A 27,331-nucleotide genomic window follows, 5' to 3' on the forward strand; every position below is an offset into this window, starting at 1 on the left:
AGTGTTTTTCAAGTATGTATTCTCTTTATTTTGTAATTTCTATTCTAGTTATAAGTTTTTAATCTTTCTAAGATTATTAAGGTGATGATGAAACAATATGTAACTAGATATTATTTATTTTGTATGTTGATTTCCCATTTGTGCAACAAAGTTTATGGATTTTTCTTCTTCAAATATCTTCTTTCATCTTAAATATCATGTATTTTTTATTGTTAGCACATATTTACACTTTGTTCTTTATTAGTGCAAAATCATATTATTCTTTTATTAATGTGTGTCATTAAATTGTGCACATCAAATGCTTAGAATAAAAATATTATGTTTTGCCTCATAAATAATATTCATTGATTTATTTGTTGTTCTTTAGATTGATTCACACTAAATACTTTGAAAATATATCTAAAAAAGTGAAGATAAATCCTATATTTCTATAATAACTTGTGCTTAAATATAATATCAAATTTTAATAAGTGATGATTTGATTAATTTCTACTATTATTAAAATTTGGGAATCTATGTACTTATAAATATTATTGAACTTATATTTTGTGGATTCTATTGTCTTAATAGTCTTTCTTCTACCATCTTGTTTACAATTATTAATTTAATTATATATATTATCTTTAATTTCTTTATTATTGCCTTTATTTGATTTTCTTCTCACAATATCCCATCATCAATCTTTGGAGCAAGGTTAGAGTTTATTAATATTGGTTTAAAATAGTTTTTTTTTATTTTAGAAAACTCATTTGGGTTCGGCATCCTTGCTTACACGAACTCTATACTATATATATGATTTGTGTGCTTGCGATTTACATATTTAAAACATACCCATTTTGGGTCCATCAAGTTTTTGGCACCGTTGTCGGGGAGTTGCAAGAAAATAAAGGAAATTTATCTCAAGGTTAGTGAATTTCTTCTAGTTATTTAATTTTTGCACTTAAAAAAATATATATACAAAAATATAAATATATATAACTAAAGAAGAAAAAAAATATAAAAATATACAAAAATTTGGGACAGTTCTACAACCCATATAATTTTTTTTTTACTTATATATATTTATACTTTTGCTTTTTTTTTTAGTTGACGACACTTGTGCCTTCTAACATTTGTTGTAATTTACTTTATTTATTTTTGTTGGTTATATTTTTGTGGACATTTACTAGTTGATGGCAATTTCTGTCTCCCAGTTGTTGCTTTATTTTCTTTATGGTTGATGGCATGCTATGCCTCTCAACTCTTTTATTTAGTTGATGACACTTGTGTTACGACCCGGATTTTCAAGACTCGATAATGCGGAAATATAAATGTTTTCATTTAACAAAATGTCTCAAAAACCCATAGAAAAAAATACTTTAAAAAAAGTCGTATGGCCATACTTAACATTTAGTTACAAACATGCTTTATAAAGAGTAGAGTGAGCCTAGTTTAGGAAAATTACACAACATTTCCAAAAATAAAACGGCTTCCCAAAAGGTCGGTCCACATGTACATTTGCAAGGAAGACTCCAGCGCTCACTGCTCTGCCTTGCCCTTGCTCTTACCTACAACATGAAACAACTAGGTAAGCGAAAACGCTTGATCAACTTTCAAACATAGCAGATGGAGAAATAGGGATCCGGACCCATCCGGATCCTACACAATCAATTTCAAGAACGCTAAAGCGTCCTGGCAAACTTATGGTCATGCCTGATAACCAAGGATAAATTAATTCATATCTAGATAAAAATCCTGCACTCAGAAAATCCCAGAACAAGCAGATATATTATATCACAACTATATCTTACCAACAATTATATCCCTGCACTCAGAAAATCCCAGAGCAAGCAGATATATTATATCACAATATAATTCGAGACCAACGCTCGACAATTTCCAACAATTCAGGCGTAACGCGCCCTCCAACATAATTGCAAATCTGTAAAAGAGAACCGAGTCTCCACACTAAGATCTAGCCAATAAATATTCTCATCAAGGGTAACTATCGTGTTACCTAGGGCATCGCTACTTATTCAAGAGTGTAATCCAATTTACACGGTTTTACGGAGACTTCTATGTTAATCAGTGGTGCTGGTGAGCAGTTGCCCCTAGGGTGTTCAGCCTCACTCTATCTTGGCAACCCCTAGTATCTCTAGGCACTCTCACTGAATGGCCAATATTCACGGCTGCTATCCGGGAATAACTTATCAGAGCACTTGCTCGGATTCTAACCGTCCAATGATTAAGTAAGCATGAGGGCCCCTAGGTCCCATTTATCTTGGCGCCCCTAGGTTTAACCAGCTTATCCTCATCTCATGGCCACCCGTCGCGGTAATGAACCGGACATAAATAAAATCAAGCAGTGTGACGGGGATCAACCGTCTAGGATATGACGGACTTCTACCGTTCATATTTTCTAAATCAGCACTCACTAGACTAACGTCTCTAAGCAACTTTCTATGACAGCCTATATATATGCATGTATCCCTATACTAACATACAAGACAATAATCATTTCATGTTGCAGCCATACAATATAAGTTGACTTACTTGGAGTCCTTAGCGCTCAGCAGGTTTTCACCCTCCAACGTTCAGTCCAGTTATGCTTAGCCAATACTGTAGTTATCCATACAGTATACTCGGATTAATTATGGCACTCATAATTCATTATTATTATTCTGGGCAGTTTGGTCATTTTAATAAAAGTCATTTGTAAGGATTTATAATCCTTATTTGGTTTTAAACCTATTAAGGAAAGTCATACAAAATATTCGAGACTAAACCCTAAGTCTCGGGGAGACCTATCCTAAGGTCTCGATACCTAGGCTTGGGTATCACAATGGTATTTCCCCACAACCCGCTAAAAATCTTATTCTTTCAAGGTATCGCTATTAACCCGCACTTTCGACTAGTCGGTTAAAATATGTAAGATATTAGCCGGTATTACATCCAGAAAATACAAATAAATTCCTTAATTATTTTTAAAGAAAATAAACTCTTTAAATTTTCCTTTTAGTTTTCTTAAGGTTTTAATATCTAAAAACCGATTTAAGAAAATTGCCTAATTTGTCTTAATTAGGAAAACCGTTATAAATTTCTCATCTTGACTAATTAATTTTCCAAAAGCAATTAATCAATTTTTACTTACTAGAAAAATAATTCATTTAATTATTTTATCAAAATATAGGGTTTTAAACCCTCTTTTAATTTATTAACTATTAATAAATTAAATCTCTTATTTTTAGAAAGAATAAAAACTCTTTAATAAAAATAATTCATTTAAACTCAAAGGGGTAATTTTAGTGAAAATATGATTTCAAGACTTACCAATTTATATCTTGAAATAAGCAAAATTTTACTTTTTACCTTATGTTCCAAAATCTCATTTTTACACTAAGTGTGAAAAACCTATTTTTCACATTTTTAACTACATACTTCGTTAGTTCATAACTTGAAATTTACTTACCCAATTGTTACCAAAATTTCCCAATTCCATTTTTGTTATGTCATTTAGGTCTTTGTAAAATCTTAGGTCAAAATGAGCATTTTTGATTGGTGAAATCATTTTCCAACAATGAGGTAAAAATGACCTTATTTTCAAGTCCTTATTTTTTTTCCAAACTTTGACAGTTAATAACTTTCAAACCGTTCAATATTTTCTTACCAAATTTTACAGTGAAATAATAGGTTATGCCAGAAATATGTCCACAAAATTTTAGAAAAAACTGGGTTCATTTGCCCTATACAGTGGCTGTCCAAACTTGGTTCCGAAAATAAGAATACAAAAAAACAGTTTTTTACCTAGACTTTGAAATAGCATAACTTACTCATTTCTAAACATTTTTTAGTGTTTCAAAAGCTCAATTTTATGTACTCAATCTCAACAACATCACAGTACAATTTAATTTTACAAAAACAATATACAGTAGCTGCTTGACCCCTTGGAAGTCACAGCTTAAAACATGTTTTGTTTTAGGGTATCCTACAAAACCCTTGGGGGTTTTGGTTCCCATTTTCAAAAATCAATACACATGCATCATAAAAATTATTAAACAACTACCATAACCTTATTACATCACCAACAAGAAACTTTAAGCATTAAATATACAAAATAATGCTTAAAACTAAAAACCCTACAACAAAAATCATAAAAAGTAAACTTTTTACCTCTTTGGTGTTCTTGCTTAAGGTTTGGACCTTCCTATTAGCTTTGGCTCCTCCAAAACCTTTCAAAAACCCTAACCAACTTCCTCCAACAACATAGGTAATTAGCTATTTGAAACTCTATGATTAAAACTTGACAAAAGTCTAGATTAATGAAACTTTACCTTAGGGAAAACCCTTCCTAGACCAAGACTTAGCTTCCAAGTTTCTTTGGTGTTCTTGGGGTTGAAAATGGAGAGAACACTTGAGAGAGTCTTCAAAAATCAGATGAGAGTGAATGAGGGAGGGAGAGTGGTCGGATTTGGGGGTTAGAATGGCTCACACAACTCTTCAAAATATCACAAAACACTTGAGTGCTTTTCTACCCACTTGCCCACTTGACTTCTTAATTAAATGGGAGTTAAACTTTATAAAATTGGGTTCACACCACTCTAAAATAGCACATGGTCGGCCACCCTTTGCCATATATGTGATCATTAAATTTTTTTATTTTTTTTTTATTTTTTTTTATATAAATGTTTCATAAGAAGAAAAGTCCAAATTGGCTTTTGACACCTTTTTCACTCTTATTAAGTTTTAATCACCAAACTTAACATTAATTAATTAATTAATTTAAATGTCTCTCACATTTAATTTAATTGATCACATAGTAAAATTTAACCTAAGGTCCATTCATGGAATAAAATTCCCCATTTCGGCAAAATTAGGCATTTAACACAAAATGCCTTAAAATTTCCATTTTCTTTTAGGTTTATTATTTTTGACCAAACTTTAACTTTTATGAATGTATTTTATGCCCAAAATATAATTTCCATGATTTTTCGTTTTATTTTCCGAGATTTTTACCCGATCAGGGTTTTTGTGTCGGTCCAGGACCGAAAGTCTTATCTTGACTTTTAAAATCACAAAATTCATATTTTGGCTAGCAATAACTCATGGAATACTTACAAACAAAATATAATATTATTTAAAATAATATTCTTAACCCGGGGGAAAAATCCCGACCCGAGTCGTTTAAAGGTACCCAAAAACGTAGGACGTTACAATACCTACAATTTATAAAGGTTTCGTCCTCGAAACTTAAAACAAATGAGGATACAGCTCCCTCATCTTGTCTTCTGTTTCCCAGGTTGCCTCTTCAATGCCATGGTTACACCACTGCACCTTTACCAATGGCACCGTCTTGTTCCTCAACACTTTTTTCCTTTCGGTCTAGTATCATAATCGATTTTTTCCTCATAGACGAGCTGAGGATCCACGCTCAGCTGCTCATAGCTGATTACATGCGAGGGATTACGCATGTATTTTCTCAATAAGGATACATGAAACACGTCATGCACCTTAGACAGGGCGGGCGGAAGAGCTAAACGATAAGCTACTTCCCCGATCCTCTCTATGATTTCGAAAGGTCCAACGAACCTTGGGCTAAGCTTTCCTTTCTTTCCGAATCACATAGCCCCTCGTAGCAGAGCTACCTTCAGCAACACATTATCGCCAACCTCAAACACCAGGGGTCTCCTGCGTCTATCAGCATGTTTGCGTTGTCGATCAACCGAAGTTTGCAAGCGTTGCCTTATCCGTCGGATGTCCTCTGTAATCTGATCAACCCCATCCGATCCGAGAAACTTTCTTTCACCGGTCTCGTGCCAATGAATCGGTGATCGACATTTCCTTCCATACAACGCCTCATACGGAGCCATCTTGATGGAATCATGATAGTTATTATTGTAAGCGAACTCTATTAGTGGAAGCTTCTCATTCCATGACCCTTGAAAGTCGAGCACGCAGGCTCTTAGCATATCTTCCAGGGTCTGAATTGTTCGTTCGCTTTGACCGTCTGTTTGCGGGTGGAAAGAAGTGCTAAACTTCAGTTTAGTACCCAACCTCGTTTGGATTCTATTCCAGAATGTCGAGGTAAAACGTCCGTCACGATCTGATACGATGGAGTTGGGTACACCATGCAGTCTCATTATTTCTACAATGTAAATATCTGCTAACTTATGTGCGCCATAAGTTACCTTGATCGGCAAGAAATGAGCGGACTTAGTCAGCCTATCCACGATAACCCAAATGGCATCGTGCCCCTTGGGAGTGGTTGGTAGACCTGTGACAAAGTCCATAGTGACCATCTCCCACTTCCATTCCGGAATTTCTAAGGGTTGTAACAATCCGGCTGGTCGTTGATGCTCGGCCTTTGTCTGCTGACAAGTCAAGCAGTGTGCCACATATTCTGCCGTCTCTTTTTTCATCCCAGGCCACCAAAAGTACTTCTTCAAGTCTTGGTACATTTTTGTGGTACCCGGATGCATGGCATAAGGAGCATTATGTCCTTTGAAAAAGATCTGCTTCTTGATCTCGTCATCATCAGGAACACATATTCTTCCCTTGAACCCCAATACTCCATCCTCGGAGATATGGAATCCTGGTCGCCCCTCGTTCCTTACTTCGTGCATCAATCCTTGAACCCAAGGATCGACTAACTGCCCGCCTCTTATAGCTTCCATAATGGTAGGCTCGATTGAAAGATTAGCCAATTGACCAACTACTATCTCTAAATCCAAGGTAGCAAGGTCGGCTTGTAACTGCGGAAAAATTTCCTTCAGTGTCATCACATAAGCGCCTGGTTGTCGATTTAATGCATCTGCCACCTTGTTTGCTTTTCTCGGGTGGTACAGAATGTCACAATCATAGTCGTTAAATAGTTCCAACCATCGACGCTGTCTCATATTCAATTCCTTCTGAGTGAAGAAATACTTCAGGCTTTTGTGATCAGTGTAGATGTCGCAGTGTATCCTGTATAGGTAGTGCCTCCATATTTTTAGAGCAAAAACCACTGCTGCAAGCTCCAGGTCATGAGTGGGATAGTTCTTCTCGTAATTCTTTAGTTGTCGAGAAGCATAAGAAATTACTTTTCCGTGCTGCATCAGCACTGCACCCAACCCTCGGCCTGAGGCGTCGCTACAAATAGTATATCCCTCTATGCCATTGGGGATTGTCAGCACTGGGGCGGTCGCCAATCTTGTTTTCAGCTCCTGAAAACTCTCCTCACACTGTCAGTCCATTCATATTTGATGTCTTTTGCGGGTAAGGGCAGTCATTGGTGCGGCTATTTTGGAAAATCCTTCCACAAATCGCCGGTAGTATCCCGCTAACCCAAGAAAACTTCTAACCTCATGCGCATTTTTCGGAGGTTTCCACTGCTTAACAACTTCTATTTTGGCGGGATCTACTGAAATTCTGTTTCCCGACACTATGTGACCCAGAAAACTTACTTTCTCTAGCCATAATTTGCACTTCGAAAACTTAGCGTAAAGCTTTTCGTCTCGCAGACACTGGAGGACCAGTTCCAGATGTGCTGCATGCTCTTCCTGGCTTTTTGAGTATATCACAATATCGTCAATGAACATGACGACAAACTTATCCAAATACTCGCGAAATACTCGGTTCATGAGATCCATGAATGCAGCAGGTGCATTGGTTAGTCCAAAGGACATCACTAAGAACTCATAGTGACCGTAGCGCGTTCTGAAGGCCGTCTTTGGTATATCCGTCTCCTTAACCTTGAGCTGATGATAGCCTGATCGCAGGTCTATTTTGGAAAATACTAACCAAACTCATGCCCCACAAAATCAACCATATCCTCAACAAAGGAAACCTTTCTTAGAAGATACTTTACAACAATTTATGCAATCCACTCAACAAATCCTACAAAATCAGTCTCAATCAATTACCAAACTCGAGACACAAGTAGGACAACTCGCTATTGCTTTAGCTGATAGAGAAAAATGAACATTCCCTCGTCAACCTATCCCAAATCCAAAAGGTCAATATGAGATAAGAAAGTCTAATCATAATGGAGAAGTCAAATCAATTTCAACTCTTAGGTCCGGAAAGAACATTGTCAAACCCGATTACATACCTGAGGTTGAAAAAGAAAAATAAAAGAGTCAACATTCTAGTTCTAATGCCAATGACTCTTCAAATGAGGATACTCCAATCCATAATTTCATTCCAAAAGCCCCATTCCCAAAAAGAATACTTCCAATAAAAAAAAGGTGGCCAATATAATGACATCTTAGAAGTTTTTAAACAAGTTAGTATCAATATCCCTTTCTTAGATGCCATTAAACAAATTCTCGCCTACTCTAAATTTTTGAAGGATCTTTGTATTGTAAAAAGAAACACTAATGTTCATAAAAAGGAGTTTTTAGTTGAACAAGCTAGTTCCATTATTCAATATAAGAGTCTTGTTAAATATAAAGATCTTGGGTGTCCCACAATTCATGCATTATTGGTGATCATTTTATTAACAAGACTTTACTTGATTTGGATGCTAGTGTGAATTTATTGCCTTATTTTGTTTATAAGAAACTTGGTCATGGTGAACCAAAATCGACTTCTATAACTCTTCAATTAGTCAATTGTTTTGTGAAAATTCCTAGAGGCTTCATTGTCTTTCCTATTGACTTCATTGTTCTTGATACTCAACCTGTGGAAAATGTGCATGCTCAAATTCCTTTCATTTTAGCTAGACCATTCTTAGCTACATCTAAATGCAATCATTAATTGTCGTAATGGAGTTTTGAAATTATCTTTTGGAAATATGACTATTGAATTGAATGTATTTAATGTCGCTAAATCTGTTAAGTGTGAGGAAGTGCATGAAGTTAACATGGTTGAAAATATTTTTGAAGATGATGGAAATGAGTTGCTTGACTTTTGTGAAAAATATTTTGGTATGAGCTTACATGTTGATGATTCCATGAATGATGTGAATTCTTTGTTAGAGTCTATGCCCTTAAATGATACCATAACTGAACCTTTTTCACCCCTAGATCATATTCAATCAATTTTTGAGTCTCCAAAGTTAGACCTGAAACATTTGCCAGAAAATTTAAAATATTCTTTTGTAGGAGAGTCTGAAACCTTACCTGTTATCATAGCATCCGCCTTAGATAAAGAACAAGAAGATAAATTGTTAGATGTCCTTAGAAAATATAAAGAAGTCATAGGTTGGACCATTGGAGACATTAAAGGAATTAGCCCATCCATATGTATGCATAGAATCCATCTAGAAGAGAATTCTAAAACCTCTCGAGAATGTCAAAGAAGGCTAAATCAAAATATGAAAGAAGTAGTTAGAGAAGAGATCATTAAATTATTAGACGTAGGTATCATTTACCATATTTCTGATAGTTAATGGGTTAGTCTAGTTCAAGTTGTGCCTAAGAAGTATGGGATCACTGCTGTTGAAAATAAGAAAAATGAATTAATCCCTACTCGAGTACAAACGGGGTGGAGAGTGTGGATAGACTATAGAAAGATAAATAATGTTACTAGAAAATACCATTTTCCATTACCCTTTATTGATCAAACGCTTGAACGTTTAGCTGGCCATGTATATTATTGCTTTCTTGATGGGTATTCAGGATATAACCAAATCTCCATTGCCCAGAAGATCAAGAAATGACTACATTTACATGCCCTTTGAGGACTTTTGCCTATCGTCGCATGTCTGTTGGGCTATGCAATGCACCTGCGACTTTTCAAAGGTGTATGATTTCAATTTTTTTTTATATGGTTGAAAGATTTTTTGAAGTGTTTATGGATGACTTTTCTGTATTTGGATCCTCCTTTGATGAATGTTTGCATCATCATCTTTCACTTATTTTTAATTCGTTGCATAAGAGAAAAATCTTGTGCTTAACTGGGAAAAATGTTATTTTATGGTTAAAAAAGGAAATGTTTTAGGTCATGTAATCTCATCTGAGGGAATAGAAGGTGATAAAGCAAAAGTTGATCTTATTTCAAAACTTCCCCCACCTAAAACTGTGAAAGAAATTAGATCATTCTTAGGCCATGCCAGTTTCTATAGAAGATTTATAAAAGACTTTAGCAAAATTTCTCGGCCTTTATGCCATTTACTTGGAAAAGAAAATGCTTTTGTCTTTGATAATGATTGCCATGTTGCCTATGAGAAATTGAAAATTTTGTTGACTACTGCACCCATTATTCTACCCCTTGATTGGAAAATACATTTTAAAATAATGTGTGATGCTTCTGATTATGCTATAGGTGTTGTCTTAGGACAAAGACTTGAAAAAATACCTCATGTAATTTACTATGCTAGCAAAACTTTAAATGATGCTCAATTAAATTATTCCACAACCGAGAAAGAATTGCTTGTTGTTGTTTTTGCATCGGAGAAATTTAGAACTTATTTGTTAGGGTTTAAAATTATTTTCTATTCTGATCATGTTGCATTAAAATATCTCTTGTCGAAAAAAGATGCTAAGTCTCGTTTGATCCGTTGGATCCTGCTTTTACAAGAATTCGACTTAGAAATAAGTGATAAAAATGGGTCTAAAAATGTTGTTGCTGATCATTTATCTAGACAAGTTGTTGAAACTATACATGATTCCAATCCTATCACTGAAACTTTTCCTGATGAACAATTGATGCATGTTTCTTCTTTGCCTTGGTATGATGATATTGTAAATTATTTGGTCACTAAAGAAATACCATCTCATTGATCTAAGCATGATAAATCTAAATTTTATTCTGAGGTGAAAAATTTTATTTGGGATGATCCTTACTTGTTTAAATACTGCCCTGATCAAATAATTAGAAGATGCATTCCAAATTGTGACCAATCTAAAATTATATCTTTTTGTCATGGTCATGCTTGTGGAGGACATTTTAGTGGTAAGAAAACAGCTCCTAAAGTTTTGCAATGTAGTTTTTATTGGCCTACTATCTTTCATGATACATATATTTATTGTAAAGCTTGTGAGCATTGTCAAAAGTTAGGAAGTGTGACTAAAAGAAACATGATGCCTTTGAATCATATTCTTATCATTGACATATTTGATGTTTGGGACATTGATTTTATGGGACCATTTCCTAACTTATTTGGTAATCTTTATATTCTTGTTGGAGTTGATTATGTGTCTAAATGGGTTGTAGCTATTGCATGCCACACTAATGACCACAAAGTTGTGCTTCGATTTTTGAAAGAAAATATATTTTCCCATTTTGGTTCACCACGCGTTATCATTAGTGATAACGGTACACACTTTTGTAATAATTCAATTGAACATTTGATGAAATAATATGGCATTACACATAAAGTCTCAACACCATATCACCCACAAACTAGTGGTCAAGTTGAAGTATCTAATAGGGAAGTTAAGCACATTTTAGAGAAAACGGATAATCCAACTAGGAAAGATTGGTCCTTAAGACTCACTGATGCATTATGCGTGTATCGTACCGCGTACAAAACTCCCATTGGCATGTCACCCTACAAACTTGTGTATGGGAAGGCATGTCACTTACCTGTTGAGTTAGAACATAGATCCTTTTGGGCTATTAAGCAGTTACATTTTTCTTTAGACAAGGCAGGTGAGAAAAGAAAGCTTCCTAAATGAACTAGACGAAATTAGGAATGATGCATATAACTATTCAAAAAAGTATAAGGATCGATGAAATTTTACCATGATAAAAATATTTTGAGAAAATATTTTTCTCCAGGTTAGAAAGTCCTTTTATACAACTCTCGGTTGCATTTATTTCCAAGAAAATTACGTTCTAGGTGGACTGGTCCCTATATTGTTCGAGTCATTTTTCCACATGGGGCTATCGAAATTGAAAATCCTAACAATGGGGATATTTTTAAAGTTAATGGACAAAAATTAAAACCAATTTTAGAATTAAAAATCGATGAAGTAGATGAAATCCTCCTTGAGGATCCTATTTGCCAAGTTATTTGATTGCTTGTAATTACTCTTGGTAACTTGTGTTTTATTTGTTTTGTATGTTTATTTTTGTGGGCTTGTTTTCGTGTTTACTTTCATGGGTTATACTTTTTGTTAAGTGTTTCTTGCTCTCTTGACGATGCACCATGATGAGGCGACCATTCTAAACTCTAATCTCTTGTAAATTTTAATTTATATTTATATTTATATTTTGACACATTGATGACAATGCTTAAATTAAGTTTGGGAGTAGTGATTTTAATGGTTGTCTACCATTCATTATGTTGAATAGGAGGGTAGAATTGTGTTAAGTTTGTTTTGAAAACAAAAATTATTGTGTTTCGTATTGTTTTGTTTCAAAAAAAATTATTTTGAAAAAAACATTGGTGATATTTTTAATTTTCAATGATAAAAGTCTTGATTGAGTTTGAGTTTAGTTCTCTTAAAAATATGAATAATTTTTAAGTTTTGTTTTTAATGATAGGGTCAATTTTACTTATAACAAAAATTACATTTTTCATAACAAAAACACTTTTACTTCCTATTTTTGAAAACCTATTTTTTTAAAAAGCAAAATTGAAAATTTAATTAACTACATAAGCTTAACTTTTATTCATAATAATTTTGTATAATTATTTTTATTGTGCAATTTTTTGAGAAAATCCTTTTTATATCACCAATAAAAAATTATGTGTTTTAATTTTCTTTTTCTTGAGGACTAGCAAAACATTAAGTTTGGGAATGTGATAACTCTACAAAATAGAGTTATTTTACCATATTTTGTAAGCCAATTGTTGCTTAGTTCTTGAGTTTTTAATTAATTTATTAAGTAATTTTGAATTTATTAGTCTTATCAAGATTTTATAGAATTTTGTGTATTTTTATAGATATTTTATTATAACATGTTTTATTGTAATTATTTGAAATTAGTGTTGTTAGATTAAAAGTTAAAAATATGATATCATTGAACTTAATTGCCAAAGTAAATTAAATTTTAATTAATATTTTCATGGACTTAATATGATTTATTTTATAATTGAAAATATTTGATTATAATTTAATGTTTATTTATTTTGTAGGATGTATTTGCATTTTTTGTTATGCTTGAAAATAAAGAAGAGAAAAGAAAAGAAAAGTGATATTTTTTAAAGAAAGAAAAAAGAAATCCAATCAGGCCCACGCCATTCCCGGGCCCAAGCCTCCACCCGGCCCAAACCGCACCCCCAGCTGCCCCAGGTTCCTAACCCGACCTGCGCCTTCCCAGCCATGCCCGCCAGCCAGCCCCCAACTCCCTTCTCCTCACACGGGCCTGCCAGCAGCACCAAGCCCAGCCGCCTGCCCCCTAGCACCCCATGGCCCAGCCACTTGCCATTTTCCTCTTGGGCTCATGTTGTCTCCTTGTCCCTCAAATGCCAATTTTTTACCCATTTTTTCTACACATTTCACTACAAAATTCATCATGACACCCTAGAATTTACCCCTACTTGCAATATTATTATTAATGTAATTAATCTAATCAATTTAATTAATTTAAACTGATTATTTTAATAATCTCATTTTGGATATAAATATGTAATTCAAGACCATTTTTGGGGTGTTTAACTTTTGGTTACCATAATCTTTTCTACCATTCTCTCCTCAATTTTAGTATTTTTCAAGAGCATTTTTCAAGTATGTATTCTCTTTATTTTGTAATTTATATTCTAGTTATAAGTTTCTAATCTTTTTAAGATTATTAAGGTGATGATGAAACAATATGTAACTAGATAGTATTTATTTTGTATGTTGATTTCCCATTTGTGCAACAAAGTTTATGGATTTTTCTTCTTCAAATATCTTCTTTCATCTTAAATATCATGTATTTTTTATTGTTACCACATATTTACACTTTGTTCTTCATTAGTGCAAAATCATAATATTCTTTTATTAAGGTGTGCCATTAAATTGTGCACATCAAATGCTTAGAACAAAAATATTATGTTTTGCCTTATAAATAATATTCATTGATTTATTTGTTGTTTCTTTAGATTGATTCACACTAAATACTTTGAAATTATATCTTAAAAAGTGAAGATAAATCATATATTTCTATAATAACTTGTGCTTAAATAGAATATCTAATTTGAATAAGTGATGGTTTGATTAATTTCTACTATTACTAAAACTTAGGAATCAATGTACTTATAAATATTATTGAACTTATATTTTATGGATTCTATTATCTTAATAATCTTTCTTCTACCATCTTGTTTACAATTATTAATTTAGTTGTATATATTATCTTTAATTTCTTTATTTGATTTTCTTGTCACAATATCCCATCATCAATCTTTGGAGCTAGGTTAGAGTTTATTAATGTTAGTTTAAAATAGTTTTCTTTTTTATTTTAGATAAATCCTTTGAGTTCGACATCCATGCTTACACGAACTCTATACTATATATACGATTCATGCGCTTGCGATTTACATATTTAAAATGTACCCATTTTGGGTCCATCATCATATCTCCTCCTACTATTGGGGGAGGGTCCACTCGGTTATGATCTATCTGAACTCCAAGCTGACTTGTCGAGGTTTTCAGAGCTGGATGAGAATTCTGCCCGACAGGTTGATTGGGAACAACCTGATTTTGGGCGTACTGTGCTAATGGCCCAGCCCGAATGAGAGTCTCAATCTCATCCTTCAGTTGTCGGCAATCTTCGATGTTATGACCGATGTCATTGTGGAATCGACAAAACTTTGAGGGATCTCTCTTCGATCTTTGATGCCTTAAAGGTTTTGGCTTCTTCCACGGGAGGCGATTAGAATTTTCCAAGAAGATATGTTCCCGGGTGTTCGTTAGGTCAGTGTAGGTGGCATAAACGGGCTTGAATTTCTCCACAAACTTGTTCTTCTTCATGTCGTTCTGGTTGCCCTCACCATTCCCCTTCCTCTTATTGTTTTCCGCTTGGTTATTCTGGGTAACAGGTTGAGCCGTAGCTGCAACATCTGTCACCGCTCCAGCGGGTTGGATAGGGGCCTGGCTGGTTCCTGCGACAGCAGATCACGCCTCTTTCAGGTTTATCCACTCCTGAGCTCGGGCCAAGAACTCATTTACACTTTTAACTCCTTTTCATTGGAGTTCTTGCCATAGGTCGGCTCCCTCCAGGATTCCTGTTCTTATCACACTACAAAAAAAACAATATTCATAACACTTAAAATCTGCTAACCGGAAGTATTCATAACACTTCTCAAAACGCTACCATAGCCCCTGTTATTAAAAGTCCCATCTTTTCTATAACAGTTTTTTAATGTTATATTCGATGTTATCTTAAAGTATTCAATAACACATTTTTTGTTGCTATCATATTAAAATAATAACGTTTAGTTAGAGTAATTGGTTATAAATTTTAAGTTTAACCTTAACCATTTTGCATAACACTTTTCAACTGTTATAATTGATTATTTTGATAGCGTTTTTAGCTTGTTATATTATATAAATCATAACGTTTTGTTACACTTATAATAGGTATCCTAAACAGCCATAAATGCCATATTAAAGGTCTAGTAATAAAATTTTGTTATTTTAGTTTAGATAATAGATTTTTAATTGTGTTATGTAAGGATAATTATAAGTTTTTCAAAATGAAAAGGTTTTTATTATCATATTTGGATAAAAAAAAATATCAAAATTAATCACAAAATGTAATATTAAATAGATTGATAAACCATAAGTACTACATTAAACAATAACTAATTCAAACCATGATTGTGGCTAATTCATGAGATCTTAATTCTAACTTAAGTTTGAAAGCATACATAATAAAGTTCTATAATCTTGTACATCTTTTAATTCAAAAATGAAAAACAAAAACATAGAAAGATACACAAAAAGTAGACCATGAAATTTGCTCCATCCTTCAATTCATCGTCCATTGTGCACTTGTCTTTGTTGTGGGTTGATTTGCTTAGCTACATAAGAATTTAAATAATTAATGCTTAAACTTAAACTTAATAGTAAAATAAAAGAGTACATAAAAAAAAGTTAATTACCTAATTATGAATTTATCAACTGGTCATGCAATTATACTACCTATAGCATCTTCTATAGTAGACATAATTCCTGAAGGCCTCCACAAAAATGTACAAAAGATAGTTTAAATATAATGATAATAACAATTAACCACAACAATAATAAAATTTAGAAAGATTGTACCTTGGAGACAATCTTGAAAATAAAACAAAGTTTATGTCCAGTAAGCAATCTCTTGAGTAAAGAATTGGCAACTTCATGAACTGAATCAAATATCCTTTTGGAGCCAAAAAGTACAAACTATCACACAATAACTCACAAAAACAGAGAGAGAAAGAAAGCAAGAGGTTATTACACAAATATCAAACAAATTCACAGATGCAACTAGATTTTTAAATATATATATATATATAGAAATAGAGAAAAAAAACCTCTGGTTTTGTGTAAACTTTTGGTAATAATCTTCAGAAAATGAACAAAAAGACAGTAGGAAGTAATTGAGCCTAATAATCTTGCAGTAAAACCAATTCAAGAAGAAAATCATTCCAACACTCTAATTTGGTGAAAAAATCATAGCATTTCAATTCCTATACTGATTCAATTTTGAGGCCATTCTCATGTACAAATGTCTCTTAAGTTTAAACATGGTTATCATTAAACAAATAAATAGAGAAAGCTTCTCTAGCTAGTAGCTACTAATCAATAATATCCATGTCACATAATATTATACTTACCAAGAATTTTATTTATTTAGTTCAATAAAACTCATAAACATTTGAAATTTGAATGTTTAAGAAAATAAGGGCATCAACCCAGTGGAAGAAAGAAAGCTTGTTTCTAACATGCTCTACATGCACCCAGTGGCAGCTTGGTTCATGTTATTCATAATGGTGTTTAGAGACTCAATAATGGGGCTACGCATTCACTTATAGGGCAGCTTGAAATCATAATGGGAGTTATAAGTCATAAGTGTTATTCATGATAAACTTAAACTAGTAAATGACGCAATAAAATTAATGTCATATGATGCATTTCACTTATATTGCATTTCCTCTACATGCACACAAAAAGTTAAATCAATTAATTCTAAACTTCTTAGCAACCAGTTTGTGGTCTTACTCTTGCTATAGTCATGTTCAATATGAAAATTATTCATACTTTCCTTTGCCTCATAAAAGAAAAAGGTGTTTAGAGACTCAATAATGGGGCTATGTGTTCAAATCAACAAATTAAAAACATAGAACTTAGAGTTTGAAATGTAAGTAGAACAGCACCTCAGAAGCATCATGCAGGCTCTGGATCATATGCTAACTCTGGAGGAGCAAAATCTTTTGTTTTCTTCCTATGTAAGTGTAATAATGGCAGGGGTGAAATACAAAAATGAGGAGCATAAAAAACAAGAACCAAAAGTAGATGGCTTGCACTAAAACCCTACTATTAACATAGGAGGAACTCCCTCACCCCCTAAGATTCCCTGATTCATTTACTTAAGTACCTGCAGATGAAGAAAATATATTTCAGTCAAAAGAAATTATTAGTACCAATCTTGTAACATGCCAACCAGGCTTGTTCTTTACTGAGTTATTTGTTTAGTTTCATTACAAGTAGCTACTGTTAGTTTCATTCTAAGGCTGGTAGCTAAGAAAATATTCAATTATAGGTACTCACTATAAACTTCAAAAACGAAACTAGCATACAAGAAAAGAATTATCTATAATTATACAAACACACACCCACACATAGAAATAGAAATATAGCATAGCTATGCTTACAAAAATCGGAGAAAAGATAGTACCTCCTCCCAATTTCACAGCGATGATTTGAAATAAAGCCACCAACGCTTACAAATAATAGCAAGTCATTTTGAATAACTATATACCATGAGTAAATATAATTAGTTATAAAATTTTGGACTAATATACGGACCCTTTTGTAAAAGTCAACATATATCCACTCAATAAAGTGGCTTACAATATCATTGCAGTCCTCTAGGCGTCTAAAAACAACAAAAACAGTGTTGAAAAACCATTAAGAAACATTTATTTGAGGTGGTGCAACACATTGTACTTTTTATCAATGCACTCCAATTCGTCCCATTCAAACCAAAGACAAAAAAAATTAATTTAAAATTAACAATCATAGAAATAAAGTAGCAAAAGATGTTAAGATCACTAGCTTTAGGGGCCAAAAATGTGAGAAAAGTTTGAAAGAAATTCTTTGGCTATGAAAATCCAATGTAGTAACTTAATTCAGTGACAAGTTTCTAATTTTTTATTGAACCTCTATGATTCTATGAAGTCTAACAAAAAAAGTAAGCTCAAAATAAATTCAGAAAATAATTTGGTATTATATATAATTAATAAAATATATAAGTTTCCTTTGACATGTTGGAACAAATCACTTTGCAATCATTTTAAGTTCCTCAAACCCACAAATTTGTAAAGACTCCAAATTATATATGGGATATGGTCACTCTTAAAAATAACTTAATATTGAATGAAGCAATTTATCAAACACTTTGCAGGCAATTAAATAAAAAATAGAAAGAAAACGCCAAAACTACAAGCATGAATCTGAAGGCAAATTACCGAAGCTTATCATAGAATTCCACTAGTACCAATAACCCACATTTGCAAAAATATATTAAATAATGCAAGCATTATGATCATATGTCTATAGACATATTGTTTCTTAATAATCTCCAACATAACATAAGTGTCATACGACATTAAGTACCAATACAAGTTTTGTAGAACTAACAAATGGAAAACCCAATATCACACATTCTTAACAGTAAACGAAAAGGAAAACAGAGTTTATTAATTAATCACTAAAATACATTATATATGATGACGAAGTTGATGCTCTTACATATGACCAAAGGTCTTCAAAAAACCTTCAAGAAATATATAAATCAATTATATCCCTAAATCTATATAAATAAATGTACAATATACAAATGCAAACAAAGAAAGATACCAAAATAATATAATGGTATTCTAACTCAGGTCAACAAAATTAGAATTAAAAGGAATATCCCTGAATATTTTAATGAAGAAATCAAAGAAACTCAAAGCCATAATTGCATCTCAAACACATTATAAATCACCATCGCTAATCCTAATGTCCTCTTGCATTTGTCCAGCTAGCCCTTCATCAATGACATGTCAGGTTTGCTTTATTAATTAATTCAATTGGATACTTTTATTAACTAAGTAGCATGAGATCATTATTAAGAGCTAGCTATAGATATATAGAACTAATAATAAAACCCTTATGCACTCAAACTAAGGAAAATAATTAAACAAACAATTGGTATGCACAAAAACAAATTAAGAGGAACTCATCAAATAGATTCATCAATACTCAATCTATTTAGATAGTCAAAGTACAGTACGTTTATGTAAAAATGCAATGTATCATGATCGTACAAACCATATAGACATAAATTATCTCTTTATTAGAGAAAAGGTTACTCAAGGAAAAATAAAGATTTGAGAAGGTGCCAACAGAAGAAAATCAATCAGATATGGGAACAAAGGTGTTACCTCTCAGTAAGTTTAACTATCACAACTTAGTTTCTTAGTAGTCATTGCCAATGAATCTCGTTCATTAGAGAGTTTCATCTGCATAAAACAATATGCAAAAAAGTTGCCCACAACTCTTAGTATATATATTAAAAAAAAAGAGTGAGTGGAAAAAAAAAAAGAAAAAAATCACCATCATTTGTACCTCTATAGTAGTTATATATAATTTCATAAACATAGAACCATGAATGGGTATCATTTTATCACGTACAGTCAATTTCCTGGTTCCCCTGCCATGATTCATCAGAAATGTTTCTACCTGAGTCATGTACTTTACAAGTAAAATCTATAACTGAAACTAGAAAAAGAAATGTGAAGCATTCAATAATGTCCAAGCAGAGAAAAAAACATAGATCGAATTACACAAGGAAAGCCTTATTGTTAATTAGAAGAAAATTCATAACATTTAGTATCAACGTTCCTTTTGCCCCATTCTCTCGCTCCGTTGGACCAGAAGCTTCTACAATCAGTCCAAGCCCAAGAATATGTCAAATAATTAGAAGCACACTCATAAATAATTCTAACAAAAACTTTGAGCCACAAACAAATATAAAATCAAATAAGTCAAGAAGACATGGCGCATGAGCTTACAAAGTCAAGAGGACGTCGAACTTCAAACGATCGGTGGCGGCGCGTGAGCTTAAATTGAGAAATTGGTACCCTTTAACCCAGATGACCAATCCTGCAAGAATGAAAAGGTTGCGAAAGAGAGAAGGTCAGTCATGGAGGAAAAATCTAACACCAAAATCTGAAATTAAAAATTGAACAATAAAAACTCATCAAAGCAATGTGATCAGTGATATGATATATTACCATAATGTTTCTATGACATTAATATTTATATAATTAACATAATTTAAAAAAACAACAAAATATATTTGCATAATGAATGGTTTAGTAACTTAACATATTATTTTTAAAAAATTTATCATTTTAAGAGCAACGTATTATAGCCATGAATTTCTTTTCTCAGTTAGATTATAGCTATGATTTGAAACAATTACACAATTAAGAATTGATACAAATATTAACCATACAAAATTTGAATTGTAAATTGACATAATAGAAAAACAACATTGTTCTGGCCTTTTTTTAGGGAGGTTCATAAGCAATTATGTGTCACTTATGACTAATATATTACACCAGTAACTTTTTCCAAACAAAAAGAATTAATAAAAATACTAACATAACAGAAACAGAGAGAAACAGAATGAATCAGTTAAATTTCTTTGCCAATAATCTAGCCCTTAAATCCTAAATTTACATAAGTAAATTACTAGCATTTGTAGAGTACAAACTTGTGTTACTGTGAGAATTTACATTAATGTAATATACTTTAGATTATTAATAGTTACATATTGCACTGCAGCTTTTTTTCAAAAGAGGCAAGCCTATTTGGATCAAGTAATTCAGCTCTTAATTAAAAATTATAATATATATTAAAAATTTCATTAACCTACTGGAATTGCACCTAAATATATTTCATAATCTGCTGTCTTTCATTCTTGTACACAAGCTAATCTATAGAGAACAGAATTCAATAGAGTATTATTTAGAGGACTTGGACTATTACTTACATGGGAGTTCGAAATGAAAATTGCAAAGTTGAGTTTAAATGGCCAGCTTTGATGTACATTCAAATATGTGAGAATGGCCACCTAACAAAAATAATGAAATGAACTAAGGACTAATTTTGTTGATCAATCAATCTAAGTTAAGAATTTCTCCACAAAACAAAACCTAAGACAAAGCATTGCAAAGAATTTCAAACTACTAAGAATTAAAAGCTTATTGATACTGTAAAGCAAAGCAAAGATAATTGGATGATTTAAGTGAATTACAACTTACTGAAGTACCTTTCTGATTGAAGTATATATAATATCCTTTGTTGTACTTGATTTCTCATGTCTTGGTACACACAACACAATCAAACATGGAAATACAAATCAATGCAACTCAATCTTCACTAGAGTTCACTGGAGTTTATAAGAGCAAGCACATTCCCACTGAATTCCTAATAACTTAGTACTATGATAAAAAAAAAATTGGTATTATTCCATTCTATGCACTATGTGGAAACAAGAAAATTGTTGAAGTTGATATTTGAAACCCGAAATAGTTAAATTGTGTTGTTTGTTGATATATATATATTAAACTAAAAAAAAATATAAAAAAATCCAATGAAAATATTGTTATCAATTTTGCCTTTCCCTCTTCAAAATTGTAATGCCCTACTACCTTAGAGTCGTTACTAAGTGAGTTTAAATCGTGCAATTAACTCGCTAAACGAGGTTCTTAGAACAAAAGTGTGGCTAAGCTAAAATCAAGGTCGTAATCTTTGAAAATAATCTCATTTCATTGAAAATTATAAAATTTTAACATTTGGGATCCCAAAATACAGTTTAGAAATATTTACAACTCAAAATATAATCACAGTCGACTAAACGACAAAATCCAGTTTTATACATTCATCTCCCAAAAATTCCCCTGACCGTGGCAGTCAGGCTAACCAAATGATGCGTGTCGTATGGCGTACCAAATTTAATAAAGATTTTGATTACACTATCACCAATTAATTTAGTACAATGGCAAATAAAGGTCAAACCCAAGGGAACTATATTCAATTTATTATTCACAAAGTTTAACAAAGTTAAAAGGAAAAGGGGATTTTGAAATTTAAAACTAATAAGACGATTAACAAATAAGGATTTATAACGATTTTTAAAGAACAGTTAAGAATTATTCTCCACCTCAAACAATCATGCATGAATATCAATATTGAATATTATTCCGATTCCCAATTAAACTATTAACCCCGCAGATAAAGCTTAAGCAGTCAATTATCCCAATCTCCCTATTACAATCAATCACGGCGAAGCGCTCAATAATTAACTCTTTTTACCAAATAACAAACCTATGAAGCATATGATTCATTTAATTTAGTAAAATCATTAAGAACAATGGAGATAGGTTAATCTAGGCAATAAATCAATTTAGCATATAATTCATTTAACCTAGGTTCTATCCTTCATCGCAATCAACAACATATTTGACCATATCATCAATTGCAATTTATCACCAATACTTAGAACCCTAAACTATTAGGTGAATAGAAATTCTAAGATGATAATGGAATAATGTAAACCCTAATTAGTTGTACACCCTAACAAGGAATCACAAAATTCATAAGATAAGCATAGAAGAATAGAATCAATTTAATATGAAGGAAATCAAGAAATAATACTCATAACTGAAGTCAAACAATCATGTCTGGGTTTTGAATAACCCTTAACCTAAAAGAAACTAGCCAATAATCTTCATCATGATTAAAAACATAAACATAGATAAAGAATAATAGAGTAGGGGAAGAAGAAAACTATTGAGATGTTGATTGCGATTTTCCTTCTCCTCCAAAGCTCTCTCTGAGTTTCTCTCTCTAAAAACGTAAAATAAAACCTCCTTTACGAATCTAACCCTAATCCCCTTTTATATCTCCCCTCAAATAATCAGAAAAATTGAATTTAAGTTCAAATTTAAACGCGTGCCGCGGCAGGCACTTTCCCTTGCCGCGGCAAGGAACTTCGAAAAAGCTTTGCTGGGGCTGTCGTGCCGCGGCAGGGATTTTCCCTTGCCGCGGCAAGGAACTCTCTGACTTGCCTCGTAGCGGCAAGGACTTTTCCTGTAGCGGCGAGCTCTCTGCTTGATCACACTTTCATTCTTTTTCGATTTTTTTCTTCTTTTTTGACTTCACTCCACTGGTTAGAATCCTACAACATTATCATTTAACCAAAAACTCATCAAAAATATAGACATTATCCTCAAAAATGACGATTTAGTTTAAATGAAACAAATTAGCAAAACGATTCTAACCATCCCCAAACACACTACTTATGAACATAAAACCCTGATGAATACGAAGTAAACTTTATACAAAAATGTACTTATCACCAAACATGTACACGCCGCTTCACGCTCGCCATACTCATGGTTGGTTTACCTTCTCCTTGCCCTTACCTGCACCACAGAGCACCCGTGAGCCGAAGCCCAGCAAGAAAACCCATAAAGAGACAACATATGCATATCAACACTTATCAGTTAAGCAAGCCATCCATAGGCTAAACACATACGGCCTAGCCGTCCGAGGCGCTTTACCATGCCCTGGATTCGCGGTCCATACCGTGAGGACATCCTAGGTATCCTTTAGGATTCAACCTAGCAACTCGCACTCCGCGTGCTAAACGCTGCTTCTGGCCCTGGCCCCTTGCCGCACTCGGTCTTGCACTCCACGTGCCTATCGCCGTTCCCGGCCCATGGCCATTCTCGGCCTTGCACTCCACGTGCTTATCGCCGTTCTCGACCTTCGCCGTTATTGGTCTCCACCATTCTCGGCTCATGCCGTACAATCAACCCATTCACATATGATAAAGCTAATCAATAAACTAAGCATACATAACTCAATCAAAGGATCAAACCCCACAACACAGTCATACAGGGCCGAGCCCTACAACTCAAGCTCTACGGGAAACAGTAATTTTCTTACCTGAGTCCCGAGCTTCCTGAGCACTGAACCCTCAAGCACAGTCCTCTAATCTGATCCTCTCCGAGAACCTAGTCACAACACATAAATAGCATCCCCATTACTAACCGATTTAAAAACATCTCCCGGAACCAATCCCGAGCTCTCGGGACCTCCCGGACCCCCACACAAGATGGCGGAAGCGTCCCCCGAGCCCCCTGAGCCAAAGCCTAAAAACTGAATTTTCCCCTACCCAGAAATGGCCTAGGGCCGCGGCACTAGCCCTCAAGGGCCGCGGCGCCCAGCGTGGCCTCCTTCCCTGATGCAACCTAGCGCCGCGACGCCCCTTCGCGAACCCAGATTTCTGGGTTTTCCCTTGCATTTTCCCCGAGCCAAAACACTCCCAAATCATTCCCAATGCATACCTAAGCCTCAAATTCAACTTAAAACCTCAAATAAACCATCTAGTAACTTATAAACACCAACAACAAGTCTAAACACACAATCAAATCCATGATTCACAAATTGGTTTAGAACTCTATGAAACTTAAACCAATAGACCAGAAACTTAAACCACCTCAGATAAAACATAATAGAATTGTATGAAACCCTTACCTCAAGTTGAAATTCGCCCCTGAGCCTTTTCCAAGTCCAACCCCAAGCAATACCCTTTTATTTCCCAAACTGACTTAGCCAAGCTTCATCCCAAAAATCCACCAAACAGAAACACACATATCAGCTCTTAACCTTAGTATTTCTCTGCAGAATTCAATCAAGTTACTGATTAAAACTCACCTTTGAGCCTAGTAGATAAATCTCCCAATTCCTAGCCTTGAATCCTTTGAGCTCTAGCTTAGAATCCTTCAAAATCAGCCACCCTAGAGATTGAGAGAGAGAGCATCGATAGAGAGATTGAGTTCCTTTTGTTCCTCTACTTCTTTTGTTAAATGATTCTAGAGTCCCAGCCCTCAAATCGAGCATATCCATCAACCCAAAATGACCATAATACCCCTTAAACTAGTTTAAGTCCTCAAACCTTTCCAAGGGCAGTTTAGTCTTTTGACACACCTTACTAAATCCTCAAGTGTACCTAAATTGAAATCCCGATACTCCCGACTTGTCTATACTATTACTATTACTAACCGCTAATCAATAATTCATGATAACTTAACAATATTCTCAAAATACCCCTAGGCTCCCCCCGAGTTGGGTATTTGACCCCGTTGTGACTTTCTAGCTAAACGGCTCCCTAGGACCGTCTCGGAACGTGCATCACAGATATATCACCATTATATCACATATATTACATTTATGCCCTCAACAGGCTAAAAGATTACCAATTTACCCCTAACAACCAAACGGGGCCCACATGCATATTTATTCCACCTAAACATGCATTCTAACCACATATTCATTAAATTCGACATAGATTAACACAATATAACAATTATTGCCCTCCAGGCACACTAATCAAGGCTCCAAGCCTTATTAGCAAATTTGGATCGCTACAAAAACTGAATGGTCAAGCATTATTAGTTGATAATATTAGTAGTTTAGCCTACATACAAACATTCATTCCTAATTCATTCTTATTCGAAAACACACTAAATATAAACATTAAAACAAAGAAAGACCCATCATTATTAAATATATTTGAATGGAATGACTAAAAAAATTCACAATCTTAGTCCAATGAGATATTTTCACAAACACCTGATTTGCATCACAAAAAAAGAACCAAATAAACACAAAAGTATATATATATCCCATAAAAAAAAGACATAAATCAAACCAACACAGATATATATATCACAATGTGTGAAAAGACCCTTAATGCATAACTTTCCATACCTGATGCTAGAAAGTAGAAAGTGAAATAATAATTTTGTCAAAATCAACATTACATAACTGTATCATAATAACATCATAAAGTTTGAAGTTGGGTTTGGAATCTCTTCCTAGAAACAACAATATATATACATTCATATATGCAAGTATATATATATATGAATGTAATTGTTTTACCAGGAGGTTACGGTGAGAATATATGAAGAAAGAGTGACCCGGATGAAGACCTCCTACGCAAATGAAACAAATACAAAGAAAAAAGATTGATATTTGTAGTCAAATTTAAACCCTCATCACAAACCAGTAGCTATTTTGGTATACTAATCAAATTAAAATGAACCTTAAAACTGAAAAAAAAATTAAAATGCCTAACTTTTGCAAGCTAAGAACACTACTGTCGACGCCAAGCCTATCACTTGAAAGACAGAATGAGAAAGAAAGAAAGAAAACAAAGAGTGAATGAGAGAGTAGAAGAGAGTAAATGCAGGGAGGGACAACATAAAACCATCAAACACTTTATAAAATACATATACACATAAATATATATATTTATATATTGATTATATGTAATCTGTATAAAAGAAAATATATTCACCTCATAGAGATGTTCTTGCTTCCAAAAGGGGAGAACCGTCGTGACTTACGTGAGGGAAAGTGAGATACCAGCGTGACGTACCAGCATGCTCCATCGACTCAAACATGGGATATACCGCCATTATGTGCTCCAGAAGCTCGCGTGAGTCGTGAGAGAGAGAGTGCTCCACCGGCGTCGTGTGCTCTAGTGACTCGCGTGAGGCAGAGATAGACGAGACGAGAGGATAAGTGTGTGGGAGAGAGTGAGTGGAGGAGAGTAAGAAAGAGAGGCAGAGAAGCAGCAATGGAAACTTGTTTAGGTATCTTAGGTTTAGGGATTCAATGGAGGCTAAGAGAAATTAGAGAATTTATGCTTTATTGTTTTCCTTTTTCTTTTCTTCTTATGATAAACCCATAATTTTTTCATTTGGCGCCAAACGAAATATAAGTAGGTGCCACTGTGTTAAAAAAATGACTTCTCCGTGTTTTTTTAATTATCTATTAATAACGCTTGTAAATATGTGTCATTTTTTAATGTAATATATACTAAAAATTGTTGTAATGTCACCATGAGCTTGGAGCTATCATCAACGTCCCCAACTCGTGCTGCAACATAGGCGAATCTGCTCAAATACACTTTCAGGGATTCACCAGGTTGTTGTTTTACATTGGTCAATGAATCGGTCTCTACATGAGTTGTCTATGAAGCTCGAAATGCTCTCTTAAACTCGGAAGACAACTTCTTCAATGAGCTTATCGAATGCTTCTTGTACTGTTTAAACTGCTGACTGACAGGTCCAACCAGAGTCTCAGGGAATAGGATACATCTTAGATCGAACTCGACATTGTGGGCCATCATCATTGTGTTGAACATCTCGAGGTGGTCGGATGGA

The 27,331-nt window shown here is 33.7% G+C and overlaps 1 long non-coding RNA gene across 2 annotated transcripts; it reads right to left on the minus strand.

Moving 5' to 3' along the window:
• Positions 1 to 1,057: 1,057 nt before the first annotated feature.
• Positions 1,058 to 4,739, minus strand: LOC133801936 (uncharacterized). Of its 2 annotated transcripts, XR_009877068.1 has the most exons (4): positions 4,311 to 4,739; positions 4,150 to 4,228; positions 2,533 to 2,598; positions 1,058 to 1,547 (listed from the first exon to the last, which is right to left on the minus strand). It is a non-coding gene; the product is annotated as an uncharacterized LOC133801936 (long non-coding RNA). The 2 variants fall into 2 exon arrangements; XR_009877067.1 differs by having other exon boundaries at positions 4,150 to 4,739.
• Positions 4,740 to 27,331: the final 22,592 nt, after the last annotated feature.

This window comes from Humulus lupulus, chromosome 9 (genome assembly GCF_963169125.1).
Source record: "Humulus lupulus chromosome 9, drHumLupu1.1, whole genome shotgun sequence".
Lineage (NCBI taxonomy): Eukaryota > Viridiplantae > Streptophyta > Magnoliopsida > Rosales > Cannabaceae > Humulus > Humulus lupulus.